This window comes from Bos indicus x Bos taurus, chromosome 23 (assembly GCF_003369695.1).
Source record: "Bos indicus x Bos taurus breed Angus x Brahman F1 hybrid chromosome 23, Bos_hybrid_MaternalHap_v2.0, whole genome shotgun sequence".
NCBI classification, from domain to species: Eukaryota; Metazoa; Chordata; class Mammalia; order Artiodactyla; family Bovidae; genus Bos; species Bos indicus x Bos taurus.
The window spans coordinates 5,795,660-5,814,380 of record NC_040098.1 but is presented as its reverse complement, the minus strand read 5'-3'; positions in this window follow the sequence as shown (position 1 = coordinate 5,814,380).

Here is an 18,721-nt window from a genome sequence, read left to right as displayed (position 1 = left end):
AAGGACGAAGGTATCAGCCAATTTGCTGACTAGTGAGTGACTCATTAGCCCACACCAGCCTCCAGCCTGGGTGATTCAGAGGTCTGCCCCACCAAATTGCATGGACTTGTGTGATCTCACAGATGTCAAAATCACCAATGTAAATATGAGAATGTCTACAGTCTAATATATGGTCAAGTGTGCCCTTGAGTTACAGGAATCAAAACAATGGTTAGGCCAAAATGAGCTTGCCTAGTCATTAATTGTTCATGGAGGACATATATGTAGTCTCAGAAGAAGGGCGTGTTTGAATTAGCAAAGAGAGAATTCCAAGTACATAAATCAGCACGATTTAGGAATAAAGATCAAAATGAGAATGATGACCATGAAACAATGAAGAAATAAATTTAATGCAAGTAGGATGCAATGATGGAAAGTAGGGTCGGGAAGCTCTCAAGGAGTGATATTATGCAAAAAGAAGTCATTAAAGTTAGTCTAAGAAGTTCATCCTTGATACACCAGGCATTAAGCAACAATTTGGTTTTTTTGGCAAGATACAATGATGTGAAAAATAAACATAAAAAAATAAAATGATCCAAGAACATGTTTTAGAAAAAGTAAGTCAATGTAGGTGAACAGAACAGACCCAAGAGATTACAACTTTATGGCAAGAATAACCACTTGAAAAGCTCTGAAATGACTCATTAAATTACGGGCAATGAGAAGTGAGGAGAAATATGCAAATTTAAAAGACATTAAAATTATATTATGGTCAAATCATGCTGACTGGATTTGGGGAAGGGGAGATAAAAGTGCCAAAAATCTCATTTTACTTTTAAGTCAGTTTCCTTGGGTGCTGGGAATATTTTCTGACTAAATTTACAATTAACAGTACATCTAATTTGGACAATTGCTTCAGCCAGTCTTCTGGCAAATATTCCACTCAAATCAATGATGTATTCTCATATATTAATTACTGTCAACTCTTTCACACCCAGAAAAGGATTATATTTTTAATTTTTTCTATAGTGTTGCTATCGCTTCATTTTAGCTGGAAGAAGGTGAGGGTTTTGCTGAGCACAGCGTTGAAGCCCCTTTGTCAAAGGCAGAAAGCAATGCTGATGTGTGATGAGTGGGTCTCAGAGCAGGGCCTCCTAGATTCAGTGCCAATCTGTGTTTTAAAAGAGACAATATATAAAGATGGTACAGACAACTTATTTGCAAAGGAATCACCAGTCCAGGTTCGATGCAGGATACAGGATGCTTGCGGCTGGTGCACTGGGATGACCCAGAGGGATGGTATGGGGAGGGAGGTGGGAGTGGGGTTCAGGATTGGGAACACGTGTACACCTGTGGAGGATTCATGTTGATGTATGGCAAAACCAGTACAATTTTGTAAAGTAATTAGCCTCCAATTAAAATAAATAAGTTATAAAAAAAATAGATACAGAGACATAGAGAACACATGTATGAATACAAAGAGAAGAAGAGGGAGTGGAATGGATTGGGAGATTAGGATTGGCATATACACACTGTTGCTACGATGTGTAGAACAGATGACCAATAAGAACCTCCTGTACAGCACAGGGAGCTCTACTCCGTGCTCTGTGGGGACTTAGGGAGGAAATCCAAGGGATAGGGGATAGAAGGGTATATTTGGTTGATTAGCTTTGCTGTGCAGCAGAAACTAATACAACATTATAAAGCAACTATATGCCACTAAATAAAGGAAAAACAAAAGAGGGAGGCCATTAGCCAGATGCCGGATGTTAATGACATGAATGAAAGGGCTCAGTCGTGTCCTACTCTTTGTGACGCTATGGAATTCTTCAGGCCAGAACACTGGAGTAGGTAGCCTTTTCCTTCTCTGGGGAGCTTCCTAACCCAGGATAGAACCAGGTCTCCTACATTGCAGGCTGATTCTTCATCAGCTGAGCCACCAGGGAGGCCCAATTAATGACAGGGATAGATCTAAATTTTACTGCAACGTGTGTGTGCGAGCATGCAATGTTTGCTGAAATGTCTGTTCAGCTACAACATCCAGCAAGAGTAAAAGAAATGGGAAGGAAGGGGAGATAAAACAGAAACTTCATGTCTGAAACTTCAGAATTCCTGTGCATGCTTTTGCTTGACTTTAGTACTCTTTCTTTAAGATTACTACTGTGAACTCAGCAGGAATTTAAGACAAAAAGAGGAACTGGAGAAATGACTTGGAACATCTTAATCCATGTAACTGGAAGTGATCAATGACATTTCTCAAATGACTAAAATGCTTCTCCCCAACGTTTTTGCAGCCGAATGTCTGTGGTAATGAAGGGAAACACATCATACCTCCTTCCCAGTTAGATCACTGTGTTGAGGTCTCTCCCAAATTCCAAAATCTCACTTGGTTAAAGCGGTAGTAACCCCTGAGGCACTCTGGATAAAACACACATCCATTTGTGGCTCATGGTTTCTGTCTCAGAAAAGGAAGATTCCTTGGGAGATCATTTTAATCCCTAGAATATGTTTTAATTTCCTTGCTCACCACCTAAGGGGGCTTTTGGTGAATATAATCAAACACTACTTAATGAGAGGGTGGAAAACTGCATCCTATGAAGGTGAATTGGAGATGAGAATTTTTACACATTCTAAAAATAACTGAGTTTATTATCTGTAAAGGAACACATATCCTGAGTTTCCAAGTAAACAGACCTCTGCATAAAATAACTTAATTTTCCCTAAGGGATGTCGGATGTTCCTATAAACTGGAATTAAACTGACCTAGACATAACATTTAAACTGTATCATCTGGATAGACAAAGTGATCTGATTCTAATACATGTGTTTTCACATCATTCTGGAGGATCTGTAATTTACAGGCGGGGAAAAAATGTATGCGCTGAGAACAAAAATAGAAAACTTGAGGAATATATGGAACTTTTTTCTATGTAAATTTTATCTCTCCATTCATGTGCAATAGAAAGCTAAACAGACAACTGAGACCTAGCTGTGAATTTATGTAACTATAGAGTAAAGGGAAACACTGACTAGGTGAAGGAAACCTGAAACAGTCCAAAACATCAGATACAGGAAAACGAGAGGAGTTCTCGGAAGTTATATATGATGGAGAGCGGGTGTTACAAGCCCAGCCAAAGGTCCTCTGTGAGAAACACTTCTCTCCTTTTAGTGGAATATACCAGCTGAAAACAAGACACTGAAGTGCATATATTTTAAAATTATTTTTCTGTAGTTGATTTGATGATGATATCAAGTTACTAAGACTATGTACCTTCTTCTCAAAAATCCATGGCGGTGGTTGTTTAGTCTCCGAGTCGTGTCCGACTCTTGCAACCCTGTGGACTGTAGCCCGCCAGGCTCCTCTGTCCATGGGATTCTCCAGGCCAGAATACTGGAGTGGGTATTAGTTGTCAATTACCTGCCATTTTTTCAGAGGGTCAATTTTCACTTTTGCTTACATTTTTGGAAAAGGGCCATCATTTTGCATTCTCTGCAAGGCATTTCTGGCAAGATTTCTTTTTTATGCCATCCCCGGGGAAGGTGGCAGGGGCAGAATAAAGGGGCGCAAGTGCTAGGGTGAAAACTCTGAATGAAGGATTCTTTGTCCTAGGCTTTTTGACCCTGAATACAGAGAGATGGTGATGTGTCATAAGTAGTGAGACCACAGTAGCAGGGTTAAACTTTTGGGGAAATGTTGTGACCAAGAGAACAGAGCACAGAAGCTACTCTGAGAATGTAGCTTGTCTGCTTGCACCTCCTGCCCTCGGACCCAGACGGTTGTCTACTGGAGACACCCAGAAGTCCCATCACAGGACACAGACTCCTGGATAGGGCCAGATCCCACTCTGAAACCCCGAAACTGTGAGTCTCATCATCACTGGTACCTTTGACTTTGGAGATGTGTGTTTCATCCTCATAACCCATCAGTAGTATGACTCAGGATATATCACAGAAACTACAATAAAACTGAGACCGTCTTCAAGAGGAAGGTCAAAAACATTCAGAATTAGAAACAGACATTTTGAGCATTTTAAAAAGTTTGATGTGTCAGTGTGAATGGATGTGAGAGTTGGACTATAAAGAAAGCTGAGCGCAGAAGAATTGATGCTTTTGAACTGTGGTGTTGGAGAAGCCTCTTGAGAGTCCCTTGGACTGCAAGGAAATCCAATCAGTCCATCCTAAAGGAAATCAGTCCTGGGTGTTCATTGCAAGGACTGATGTTGAAGCTGAAACTTCAATACTTTGGCCACCTGATGCGAAGAGCTGACTCATTGGAAAAGACCCTGATGTTGGGAAAGATTGAAGGCGGGAGAAGGCGATGACAGAGGATGAGATGGTTGGATGGCATCACCGACTCGATGGACATGAGTTTGGGTAAATTCCAGGAGTTGGTGATCAACAGGGAGGCCTGGCGTGCTGAGGTTCATGGGGTCGCAAAGAGTTGGACACGACTGAGCGACTGAACTGAACTGAACTGGAAAGTTGGATGTGTCAGAGTGAAAGTGAAAGTGTTGTCACTCAGCCGTGTCCAGTTCTTTGCAACCCCATGGACTCTAGCCAACCAGGCTCCTCTGTCAATGGAATTCTCCAGGCAAGAATACTAGAGTAGGTAGCCATGCCCTTCTCCAGGGGATCTTCTAGACCAGATTTCAAACCCAGTCTCCTGCATCTCCTGCATTGCAGGCAGATTCTTTCCTGTCTGAGTCAGTCAGCAATATTATATAAATATCAGGCTCAGTGGACACATCAATCTTCAGATATAGATCTTGATAGAATTCAGTAGAGACAGCAACAGGGCTTTGAAGGCTGACATGAAGAATGAGTTCAGTGCACAGCAACACGTTCTCACTGACCACGGGCAGTCCATATTTTCTGGCCTTGCCTTTACTAGCTCCCTCGAATGTCCTTCTTACTATACATGGTTTGTTTCCAGTGTTACAGCTGGACTCACAACCTAAATCTTTTCAATTCAATGGCTGGTAAGCTAAATAGATTATGGTTTAGTGTATGGGATTCATATTTCTTAAGTTCAAGCAATGAGTTGTTGCCTATGGGGATGTGTTAAACTAACATGTGAATAATACGCCTCCGGGGACTTCAAACCAAGAGGTGCCTTGTACTCACACCAGGTTTCCCAGCTATTTTTCTCATAATAATTACAGACCAAATAGTATTACTTCAAAATCTAAGCAACAGTAAAGAAAGAAAGTTGAGCAACCAGGGTGATGAACTGTTTAACAAATTTAACAAAAGGAAACAAGTGCTGTAAAAGAAAGTGACTGGAAGAGGGTTCCTGGCGTCATTACTCATGTCTGACAGATTCCCTGGGCTGAGGGATGCTGTGAGCAGTTTCCTGCAGCAATACAAGCTTTTAAGACCCTGACTCAGTTGTCTGGAAAAGTTGAAAGAAGTGTGATAATAAAATTACTTCTTCCACAAAAGCACATTTGAAAAGTGACTTTAAAAAGTCAGTTGAAAAACAAAAACAAAAACAAAAAAAACAAAAACAAAAACAAATCATTCTGCTTGAAATATGTATGTTAAACATATCTCTTCTCAGAACATCCCTGTTGTTCATTGTTCAGTTGCTAAGATGTATCCCACTCTTTGTAATACCAGGGACCCCCTGCAGCATGCCAGGTTCCCCATCCTTTACTATCACATGGAGTTTGCTCAAATTCATGTCCTTTGAGTCTGTGATTCCATCCAATCATCCCATCCTCTGTCACCCCCATCTCCTCCTCCCTTCAATCTTTCCCAGCATCAGGGTCTTTTCCACTGAGTCAGCTCTTCGAATCAGGTGGCCAAAGTATTGGAGCTTCAGCTTCAGCATTAGTCCTTCCATTTAAATGTTTCAGTCAGAAAACTAGCTAACCATTCTCTGAGTTGAGACCATATTTGATCATCAACTCTCCTGTATTTCTCCCGGGATAAAGAAGCAAAGGATAAATATTAAAATAACACGCATGTTCCTGTGGGGAAATAGCAAATTAGCCAAGATGGCCTGTTCAGGCTCTCTTGCCCCAAATTTGTAAATAATGACTGTGCAACAGCTGAGATGTATAGATAGCACTGTGCATGCACACCACCAGGCAATTGCTTAATCCTGGGTTGCTCTGTGCAGTAGGGATCCATGCTGCTGCTGCTGCTGCTGCTAAGTCGCTTCAGTCGTGTCCGACTCTGTGCAACCCCATAGATGGCAGCCCACCAGGCTCCCCCGTCCCTGGGATTCTCCAGGCAAGAACACTGGAGTGGGTTGCCATTTCCTTCTCCAATGCATGAAAATGAAAAGTGAAAGTGAAGTCACTCAGTCCTGTCCGACTCTTAGCAACCCCATGGACTGCAGGCTACCAGGCTCCTCCGTCCATGGGATTTTCCAGGCAAGAGTACTGGAGTGGGGTGCCATTGCCTTTTCCAAGGGATCCATGAGCTCCACCTAAAGAAGCGGCGGCATTTACTGCTGTATCAGTGGTATGTCCATTGGGTCAGCCACAAGAGGAGAGGATATAGCCTGCCTGCTGCTTCTCCAGCTGCTGCTTCAGCCAGGAGAGAACACGGTTATGGCTGCTGCACCAGCCAAAAGAGAGGTTGTGTTGTGTTAGGTTATGCTAAGGCTGTTGCTACGGCTGCTGTGCCATTCAGGAGAGAATAAAGATGCCTGCAGTTCCTACGGCTCCTTGCCTACCCGGCTTCAGCAAACAGCGAGATACAGCAAGACAATTGGTGTCACGAACAGGACGATCAGCAATACAATTGGCATAGTCCGCAGGATACCCAGCAAGTAGAGAAGCCTGAGGCTCCCTGGATGGAGGAAGCTAGTGGCCACCATGTGGTTCCATGTGGCTGTGATCATCTGGGCCTGGGCTGTGGCAGATGGTTCACTGGATAGCACTGAAAAGGTGTTGCAGGTGGTGAGTTCCCGTTTGCTGAACAAGGTGGCAGGGGACTGTCGCTGGCACCGTGGGTAGATTTTCCTGACCGCCCTAAGGGCAAATATGGATTGTACTCTCTGTGGTGCTGTGCCCGTGTGCAATGTGCAGAGATGCTTGAAAGAACTAGAACAACACATATTGGCATTAGAGCAAGAACCCCATGGCCCTGAAGAACCCAGCATCTCTGACAGCGAAGCGGTAAGTGACTGATGATGAACGTTATGAGACTGTGGGTCCCCACTCAACAATGAGGCCCGTTGTGCAGCAGAAAGTGAAGCGTGAGCAGCCTAAGGCCAAGGGGGGTCATCCTCAAGGGGTCCCCAGTATGACTGATTCACAACGTATGGGCCACAAACTCAGGCAGAGTTGTTGACTGGGTAAGCAGTTTCAGCAAAAAAAAAGCAAGAGGAACCCTTGGCAGCATGACTTTCGTGACTCTGGGACACAGGGGTGGGTCCGGTGCCAGTGAAGGTTTTCTTAAACATTATTCTTGGGCTTCCCTGGTGGCTCAGCTGATAAAGAGTCTGCCTGCAACATGAGAGACCTCGGTTTGATCCCTGGGTCAGGAAGATTCCCTGGAAAAGGGAACAGCTACCCACTCCAGTATTCTGGCCTGGAGAATTCCATGGACTGTATAGTCCATGGGGTCACAGAATCGGACACAATGGAGTGACTTTCACTTCACTTCACTTAGAGAAGTAGAGGGCTGGCACATGAGACCCCACTTTGAAAGTGTGAAGACCCAAAAGCAGGCCATACAGATTATGTGGAGGCAGCTGTGGGTGGATTTGTGTGAAGGTACACTGTAAAGGACTGGAAAAGGTCAGTTTTCATTCCAATCCCAAAGAAAGGCAATGCCAAAGAATGCTCAAACTACCACACAATTGCACTCATCTCACACACTAGTAAGGTAATGCTCAAAATTCTCCAAGCCAGGCTTCAGCAATATGTGAACCGTGAACTTCCAGATGTTCAAGCTGGTAGTAGAAAAGGCAGAGGAACCAGAGATCAAATTGCCAACATCCACTGGATCATCGAAAAAGCAAGAGAGTTCCAGAAAAACATCTATTTCTGCTTTATTGACTGTGCCAAAGCCTTTAACTGTGTAGATCACAATAAACTGTGGAAAATTCTGAAAGAGATAGGAATACCAGACCACCTGACCTGCCTCTTGAGAAACCTATATGCAGGTCAGGAAGCAACAGTTAGAACTGGACATGGAACAACAGACTAGTTCCAAATAGGAAAAGGAGTACATCAAGGCTGTATATTATCACCCTGCTTATTTAACTTATGTGCAGAGTACATCATGAGAAACACTGGGCTGAATGAAGCACAAGCTGGAATCAAGATTGCGGGGAGAAATATCAATAACCTCAGATATGCAGATGACACCACCCTTATGGCAGAAAGTGAGGAGGAACTCAAAAGCCTCTTGATGAAAGTGAAAGTGGAGAGTGAAAAAGTTGGCTGAAAGCTCAACATTCAGAAAACAAAGATCATGGCACCTGGTCCCATCACTTCATGGCAAATAGATGGGGAAACAGTGGAAACAGTGTCAGACTTTATTTTTGGGGGCTCCAAAATCAGTGCAGATGGTGACTGGAGCCATGAAGTTAAAAGACGCTTACTCCTTGGAAGAAAAGTTATGACCAACCTAGATAGCGTATTGAAAAGCAGAGACATTACCTTGCCAACAAAGGTCCGTCTAGTCAAGGCTATGGTTTTTCCAGTGGTCATGTATGGATGTGAGAGTTGGACTGTGAAGAAAGCTGAGCACCAAAGAATTGATGCTTTTGAACTGTGGTGTTGGGGAAGACTCTTGAGAGTCCCTTGGACTGCAAGGAGATCCAACCAGTCCATTCTAAAGGAGATCAGCCCTAGGTGTTCTTTGGAAGGAATGATGCTAAAGCAGAAACTCCAGTCTTTGGCCACCTCATGCAAAGAGTTGACTCACTGGAAAAGACTCTGATGCTGGGAGGGACTGGGGGCAGGAGGAGAAGGGGACGACAGAGGATAAGATGGCTGGATGGCATCACCAACTCAATAGACATGGGTTTGGGTGAACTCTGGGAGTTGGTGATGGACAGGGAGGCCTGGCGTGCTGCGATTCATGGGGTCACAAAGAGTTGGACACGACTGAGTGACTGAACTGAAATGAACACTGTAAAGGCTGTATCCTATGATGGGTGGTGTAGATTTAGGCTGTATCCTATCATGTATAAAGACTATGTCCTTGAACACTAACCTCTGATTCTCTAGTCGATTTAGAAAAGTGTAATCAGTGGGTGGTCTGTGAAGGCTGTACAGATCCCTTCCTTGAAGGAGTGAGCCCAGCGCCTGTGGGAGGTTTTGTGGGTCCTTAATAAAATTCCACAGGAGTGGAATTGCCCCTATGGAGGCTTTCCTACAATCTCACAAGGACAGATAGTGGACTGGGCTTGGCCATGAAAGATAAAGGCACTCCAAATATGGTGGGTGTTTCTTCTAGCACCATGAGGGCAAGGACTGCAACAGGAGTCCCGAGTGATACCTGGTGTTGGGTTTTGCTATGTGTTGGGGTTGTAACTGTTTGTTGTTGTGGCTACCACTGTGGCAAGATGCAAATCCAAGGGTCAGCGATACTCGCCAAGGGAATATCGCAGACGGACGGTGCATAGAATGTGAGCAAGAGACCCTAAAGGGATGGAGTGCGGGGAGAGAGCAAATTAGCTAAAACGGCGTGTGCAGGCTCTCTCCTCCCATGTTCTGTAAATAATGACTACTTAACAGCTGAGATCAAATATAGCACTGCCCCTGTGCCTCCCGAGGAGCTGGCTTCATCTCAGGTTACCATACGTGTATGGTGCATAGGTGAGCTTCACCTAAATAAGCGGCATTGTTATTGCTGCATCACAGCTGTGTCAGTTGGGTCAGCCACTAGAGGACAGCCTATAGCGTGTCTTCTGCCACGGCTGCTGCGTCAGGCAGGAGAGGGAATAAATGTGTCTGCAGTTCCTACGGCTCATCAAGTCTTCTAGCCTCTCAGCTCGCATCTTGCCTTCCCTGGGTTCATGGAACAGTGTGCACAGTGAGAGAGAGCAAGACCATTGGTGTCATGAGCAGGATGAAGCGCGATGCAGTTCCCCTGGTCTCTTTCTTACAATTTGATATGCACACATAATACGTGTACAGTGTAGTTGACAGAATTGCCCAGGAGGGAACTGGGAGTAAATCATTTGTCATGACAGTGGGTTTTGAGTTCAAGGCAAAGAGCAGCGTGGAGGCCTTAAGGGAAGAGTGTCCGGTGGCCACCCAAACCATGACTTATTTTACCCCTACCACTGCCAAACGGTGGAGCTACAAAGCTCATCTTCCCATGTTGCACATAACTCTGCCCTTGGAATTCAGTGTCTAAAACTGATTCCAGAGGAGGCAATGGCACCCCACTCCAGTACTCTTGCTTGGAAAATCCCATGGATGGAGGAGCCTGGAAGGCTGCAGTCCATGGGGTCGCTGAGGGTCGGACAGGACTGAGCAACTTCACTTTCATTTTTCACTTTCATGCATTGGAGAAGGAAATGGCAACCCACTCCAGTGTTCTTGCCTGGAGAATCCCAGGGACGGGGGAGCCTGGTGGGCTGCCGTCTATGGGATCGCACAGAGTCGGACATGACTGAAGTGACTTAGCATAGCATAGCATAGCAAAACTGATTCGGTTATGTCAGTGTTGCAGTCTGGATCATGGTACCACATTTTTGGTTGCAGTACAGAGAAGGACAAGGTGATACTAGACTTTGGAAATAAAGTCTTTTTCAGCTGTTACTATCATACAAAAGTCACATGAACTTCTTGAAAACTAAATTTCTTCATTTGTAAAATGTAGTTAGTAAGCCTACCTAATCCATGGGTTTTTGCACAAATGACAAGAAATAGGAAAAGGGGAAATTTTATTTTGATCTATTCCTGACCTTTTTTTTTTTTTTGAAGGTAACTTGGTAACTTTCAAAAGTATATACAGTAAGACAGACTAATTAAAGTTTTTAGAAAATTAACACAAGCAAAAAATAGAAACAGGGAAATAAAGCCAGGTGTATGATAAGCACTAAATTTATACCATACAGTCTGAAATTTTGTTAAAGATGAGCTGTATTTCTCAATCTGTGTTTCCTAGCAGCCCAAGCAAACTCTGAAATGATGTTTACCAGTATCTGAAGGATTAAGACTATTTTTTTTTAGTTCATGTGTAATTACTCTGTAAATTCTAAGTGTAATTAGTGATAATTATTTATGCTTTCTTTACTCAGTTTTCTTATTCATGAAATGATAATTATACCTACTGAATGAGATAAGTATACTTTTTGAAATTAAATAATTGGATTAAATAATTCATACTCCTGACATGTAGTGCAATTTCACTAAATACTAGGCATTATTAGTACAAAGAAAAACATTGCAATCAGTGACACCAGCATGTCTGTCCCTACTTTCACTGATAATATTTTACTACCACTAATGCTTCGATTACTAGCAGGACAATATTTAGCAGCAAACAATTTATCTACTAATTTATCTATTAGAAATTTCTGAGCAGAGAAATGGAAATAAAAACAAAAATAAACAAATGGGACCTAGTTACAATTAAAAGCTTCTGTACAACAAAGGAAACTATAAGCAAGGTGAAAAGACAGCCTTCAGAATGGGAGAAAATAATGGCAAGTGAAGCAACTGACAAACAACTAATCTCAAAAATATACAAGCAACTCCTGCAGCTCAATTCCAGAAAAATAAACGACCCAATCAAGAAGTGGGCCAAAGAACTAAACAGACAGTTCTCCAAAGAAGACATACAGATGGCTAACAAACACACGAAAAGATGCTCAACATCATTCATTATCAGAGAAATGCAAATCAAAACCACAATGAGGTACCATTTCACTCCAGTCAGAATGGCTGCTATCCAAAAGTCTATAAGCAATAAATGCTGAAGAGGGTGTGGAGAAAAGGGAACGCTCTTACGCTGTTGGTGGGAATGCAAACTAGTACAGCCACTATGGAGAACAGTGTGGAGACTCCTTAAAAAACTGGAAATAGAACTGCCTTATGACCCAGCAATCCCACTGCTGGGCATACACACCAAGGACACCAGAATCGAAAGAGACACGTGTACCCCAATGTTCATTGCAGCACTGTTTATAATAGCCAGGACATGGAAGCAACCTAGATGTCCATCAGCAGACGAATGGATAAGAAAGCTGTGGTACATATACACAATGGAGTATTACTCAGCCATTAAAAAGAATACATTTGAATCAGTTCTAATGAGGTGGATGAAACTGGAGCCTATTATACAGAGTGAAGTAAGCCAGAAAGAAAACCACAAATACAGTATACTAATGCATATATATGGAATTTAGAAAGATGGTAACGATAACCCTGTATGCGAGGCAGCAAAAGAGACACAGATGTATAGAATAGACTTTTGGACTCTGTGGGAGAGGGCGAGGGCAGGATGATATGGGAGAATGGCATTGAAACCCATAAATTATCATATGTGAAACGAATTGCCAGTCCAGGTTCAATGCATGAGACAGGGTGCTCGGGGCTGGTGCACTGGGATGACCCAGAGGGATGGTATGGGGAGGGAGGTGGGAGGGGGGTTCAGGATGGGGAACACATGTACACCCATGGTGGATTCATGTCAATGTATGGCAAAAACCACTACAATATTGTAAGGTAAAATAAATAAATAAAACTGAAAAAAAAAAAAAAAAAAACTTTACCAAATTTGCTTCTTAGTTTTAACAGTTGTGTGTGTGTGTGTCTGGAGTCTTCAAGATTTTCTGTATATAATATCATGCATCTGCAAGCAGAGACAATTTTATCTCTTCTTTTCTAATTTGAATGCTTTCTTTATTCCTTGTCTAATTGCTCTGGCTAGGACTTTCACTACTATTTTGAATAGAAGTGGTGAGGGTGGGCATCCCTGACTTGTTCCTGACTTTAAAGGAAAAGCTTTTAGAATTTTCTTGTTGAGTGACTTAGGAATAAGTTTAACCAAGGAGGTGAAAGATCCATACACTGAAAACTGTAAGACACTGATGAAAAAATTTTAAGAAAATACGAATACGTGGAAAATACCCCATGTGTATGGACTGGAATAATCTAAATATGTTCATGATATCTCTAAGTCATCTACAGATTCAATAAAATTCCTATCAAAATTCCATTGCCATGTTGAACAGAAAAAGAAAAAAAAAATCCTAAAATTCATATGGAACCACAAAAGACCCCAAATAGCAAAAATTACTTTGAGCAAGAAGAACAAAACTGGAGGCACCACACTTTCTGATTTTAAAAGAAATCTGTAACAAGAATGTCAAGAAGATGCAACAGAAAAATGACTATTTAAAAAATAGTGTTGGGAAAAGTGAATATCCATATGCAGAACAATGAAATGAGGTCCTTATCTCACACCATTTATAAAAATCAAAACAAAATAGATTAAAGACATAAGTGTAAGACCTGAAACCATGTAACTATTTTTACCTATGAATCTTGACACTGGTCTGAGCAATGTTTTTTGACTATAACCCCCAAAGCACAGGCAACAAAAAAAAAAGTAGACAAGTGGGATTGCATCAAACTAAAAGCTTTCTGAAGAGCTAAGGAAATAATCAAGTTAGGAGCCAACCATGGAATGAAAGAAATTTTTGTAAACCTTACATCTGATAGGAAGTCAATATCCAAATAAACAAGGAAGTTAACTCAATAGCCTGTGTGTGTGTGTGTGTGTGTGTGTGTGTGTGTATATAACTCAATTAAAAAGTGGGAAAATAACTTGTTTGGATGTTTTTCAAAAAACACATACAAATGGTGAATAGGCATTTTAAAAAAATGTTTCATATCACTAATGATCACAGAAATGCAAATCAAAACTATGGTAAGATATCACCTCATGCCTGTTAGAAGGACTATTCCCTGGTGGCTCAGATGATAAAGAATCTAAGAACAACACAGCACACACATGTATAGTATATGTGTGTGCATATACACACACATACATTTTCTTTATCTCAGTTCAGTTCATTTACTCAGTCGTGTCCGACTCTTTGTGACCCTATGGACCGCAGCACGCCAGGCCTCCCTGTCCATCACCAACTCCGGGAGTTTACTCAAACTCACGTCCATTGAGTTGGTGATGCCATTCAAACATCTCGTCCTCTGTCGTCCCCTTCTCCTCCTGCCCTCAATCATCCCCAGCACCAGAGTCTTTTCCAATGAGTCAGCTCTTCACATGAGGTGGCCAAAGTATTAGAGTTTCAGCTTCAACATCAATCCCTCCAATGAACACCCAGGACTGATCTCCTTTCGGATGGACTGGTTGGATCTCCTTGCAGTCCAAGGGACTCTCAAGAGGCTTCTCTAATACCACAGTTCAAAAGCATCAATTCTTCTGCGCTCAGCTTTCTTTATAGTCCAGCTCTCACATCCATACACGACTACTGGAAAAAACCATAGCTGAGACCAGAAGGACTTTTGTTGGTAAGGTAATGTCTCTGTTTGTTAATATGCTGTCTAGGTGCATCATAGCTTTTCTCCCCATGGCTGCAGTCACCGTCTGCAGTGATTTTGGAGCCCCAAAAATAAAGTCTGTCACTGTTTCTATTGTTTCCCATCAGTTTGCCATGAAGTGATGGGACTGGATGCCATGATCTTCGTTTTCTGAATGTTGAGCTTTAAGCCAACTTTTTCACTCTCCTCTCTCACTTTCATCAAGAAGCTCTTTAGTTCTTCTTTGCTTTCTGCCATAAGGGTGGTGTCATCTGCATATCTGAGGTCATTGACATTTAACCCAGAAATTTTGATTCCAGTTTGTGCTTCATTCAGCCCAGTGTTTCTCATGATGTACTCTGCATATAAGTTGAATAAGCAAGGTGACAATATACAGCCTTGACATCCTTTCCCTATTTGGAACCCGTCTGTTGTTCCATGTCCAGTTCTAACTGTTGCTTCCTGACCTGCACACAGATTTCTCAAGAGGCAGGTCAGGTGGTCTGGTATTCCTATCTCTTTCAGAATTTTCCACAGTTTGCTGTGATCCACACAGAAAGGCTTTTGGTATAGTCAATAAAGCAGAAATAGATGTTTTTCTGGAACTCTTTTGCTTTTTCAATGATCCAGTGGATGTTTTCAATTTGATCTCTGGTTCCTCTGCCTTTTCTTAATCCAGCTTGAACATCTGGAAGTTCATGTTTCACATACTGTTGAAAAATTGGCTTGAAAACTTGGAGCCTGGCTTGGAGAATTTTGAGCATTACTTTCTAGTGTGTGAGATAAGTGCAGTTGTGCAGTAGTTTGAGCATTCGTTGACATTGTTTCTTTGGGATTGGAATGAAAACTGAACTTTTCCAGTCCTGTGGCCACTGCTGAGTTTTCCAAATTTGCTGGCATATTAAGTACAGCACTTTCACAGCATCATCTTTTAGGATTTGAAATAGCTCAACTGAAAGTCCATCACCTCCACTAGCTTTGTTTGTAGTGATGCTTCCTAAGGCCCACTTGACTTCACATTCCAGGATGTCTGGCTCTAGGTGAGTGATCACACCATCTTGGTTATCTGGGTCATGATCTTTTTTGTACAGTTCTGTGTATTCCTGCCACCTCTTCTTAATATCTTCTGCTTCTGTTAGGTCCATACCATTTCTGTCCTTTAGTGTACCCATCTTTGCATGAAATGTTCCCTTGTTATCTCTAATTTTCTCAAAGATATCTCTAGTCTTTCCCATTGTTTTCTTCTGATCATTTCTTTGCACTGATCACTGAGGAAGGCTTTCTTATCTCTCCTTGCTATTCTTTGGAACTCTACATTCAAATGGGTATGTCTTTCCTTTTCTCCTTTTCCTTTCACTTCTCCTTAGCCTCTGCTGTTTGTAAGGCCTCCTCAGAAACCATTTTGCCTTTTTGCATTTCTTTTTCTTGAGGATGGTCTTGATCCCTGCCTCCTGTACAATGTTCTTTATCTATTCATCCATTAATGGACACTGAGTCTGTTTCCATATCTTGGCTCTTGTGAATAATTCAGCAATGAATATCTCTTCAAAGTTTTCATTTCCTTTGTGTATATACCAAGAAGTAGGATTGCTTGATTATGTGGTGGTTCTATTTTTAATATTTTGAGGAAAACCTATACATATTTTGATAATGTCTGCACCAATTTACATTCCCCTCAATAGTGCACAAGGATACGCTTTACTCCACATCTTTCTCAGCATTGTTGTTTTCTGTCTTTGAGTTTATGCTATGCTTAGTAGCTCAGTCGTGTCCAACTCTTTGCGACCTTATGGACTGTAGCCCGCAAGGCTCCTGTGTCCATGGGGATTCTCCAAGCAAGAATACTGGAGTGGACTGCCATGCCTTTCTTCAGGGGATCTTGCCAACCCAGAGATTGAACCCAGGTCTCCCACATTGCAGGTGGATTCTTTACTGACTGAGTTACCACACACACACACACACACACACACACTATTAATGTGTGTGTGCAAAAAGTGAAAGTGTTAATTGCTCAGTCGTGCCCAACTCTTTGAGATCTCAAGGACTGTAGCCCATCAGGCTCCTCTCTCCATGGAATTCTCCAGAAATTAAATGTATATGAGCTTCCCTTGTGGCTCAAATGGTAAAGAGTCTGCCTGTCATGCAGGAGACCCAGGTGGGATTTCCTGGGTAGGGAAGATCCCCTGGAGAAGGGAGTGGCAACCCACTCCAGTATTCTTGCCTAGAGAGTTCCACAGGCAGAGGAGTCTGATGGGCTAGAGTCCATGGTGTCTCAAAGAATTGGACACGAATGAGCAACTTTCACTCACTAGCTCATAATGTAAATACAACTATATATATATATACATATACATATAGTAATTGATTCTGATTGATCTTGGGAAGCAAAATGAAGTGGAGAGATCAAAGGACATTTGGGAGAAGCAATTTGTCACACATTGATGGATGTACGTGCTTAGAGTGTGTCATGTTAAGGTCATGCCAATGTTTCTGGCATATGTAATTTAGTGTATGAAGATATCATTCCTTGAAAAAGAGGATACAGAAAAAAATAGAAAGTGGGAGCAGGGAGGGGCAAATGGTTATTTTTTAAATGAATAATGAATTAGAAGTATATGATACACCTAACTGAAATAGTTTATGACTTCATTAGATATTATCTAAAAGACTCTCAGGAATGAAAACCTGATGGTCTATTTCCTCTCTGTATCTGTCTCTCTGTCTGTCTGTCTCTCTTTCTTTCTCTCTGAGGGGGCAATCCAGTCTATAGAGATAGAATCAGAAACATATGTCTTAGACGTCAAAGTGAAAGCTAAAGAAAATAACTGGTGTAATTGCTTAATTGGTGGTTGTCAAGTAAGTGAGGAGGGAAGGAAATGTAATTAGAGTTTGGTAATTTTCCATACTTTCAGATATCTATCATATTCTTTCTTCCTCTGTCCAAGAGGTGTACAAGAAGTATAATTTTCATTGACTGATGTACTGATATATTTATATGTATTTCATTTTTCTGACATGTTGATTTTCTTGTATACTAGTGACTTATCCTGAAGTTCCACAGACATGCATCTTCAGTTTATGCTGTGTAGGTACCAGATAATTCCTTCCTGAGAGAGTAAATGACCCCACAATAACCTCCAAGCATTAAGTTACCAAAGCATTTCTAAGAGATATGGCAATTTATAATGTAGCTCTAAGATCAAATAGCTACTAAACTCTCTTTACATTTTGGAAATATCATTCTCTGACCACATAACAGAGAGATACAGAATTCACAATTTGTTTAATTCACTACATTCACAGGGTATTATGGTACCAGTATCATGGGAGCACAACGTTACTTCAAAAGTAAATTCAAAGCCCTGATCCTTTAATAAATTAAACTTAGCATTTTCATACTATTCCTTACACCACTTCAGTTCAGTTCAGTCAGTCAGTTCTGTCCAAATCTTTGTGACCCTATGGACTGCAGCACACCAGGCTCCTGGAGTTTACTCAAACTCATATCCAGCGTGTTGGTGATGCCATCCAACCATCTCATTCTCTCTCATCCCCTTCTTCTCCCCTCATCAATCTTTCCCAGAAACAGGGTCTTTTCTAATGAGTTGGTTCCTTGCATAAGGTAGCCAAATATTGGAGTTTCAGTTTCAGCTTCCAATGAAGCAACTGACAAACAACTAATCTCAAAAATATACAAGCAACTCCTACAGCTCAACTCCAGAAAAATAAACGACCCAATCAAAAAATGGGCCAAAGAACTAAATAGACATTTCTCCAAAGAAGACATACAGATGGCTAACAAACACATGAAAAGATGCTCAACATCACTCATTATCAGAGAAATGCAAATCAAAACCACTATGAGGTACCATTTCACACCAGTCAGAACGGCTGCGATCCAAAAGGCTACAAATAATAAATGCTGGAGAGGGTGTGGAGAAAAGGGAGCCCTCTTACACTGTTGGTGGGAATGCAAACTAGTACAGCCACTATGGAGAACAGTGTGGAGATTCCTTAAAAAACTGGAAATAGAACTGCCTTATGATCCAGCAATCCCACTGCTGGGCATATACACTGAGGAAACCGGAAGGGAAAGAGACACGTGTAACCCAATGTTCATCACAGCACTGTTTATAATAGCCAGGACATGGAAGCAACCTAGATGTCCATCAGCAGATGAATGGATAAGAAAGCAGTGGTACATATACACAATGGAGTATTACTCAGCCATTAAAAAGAATACATTTGAATCAGTTCTAATGAGGTGGATGAAACTG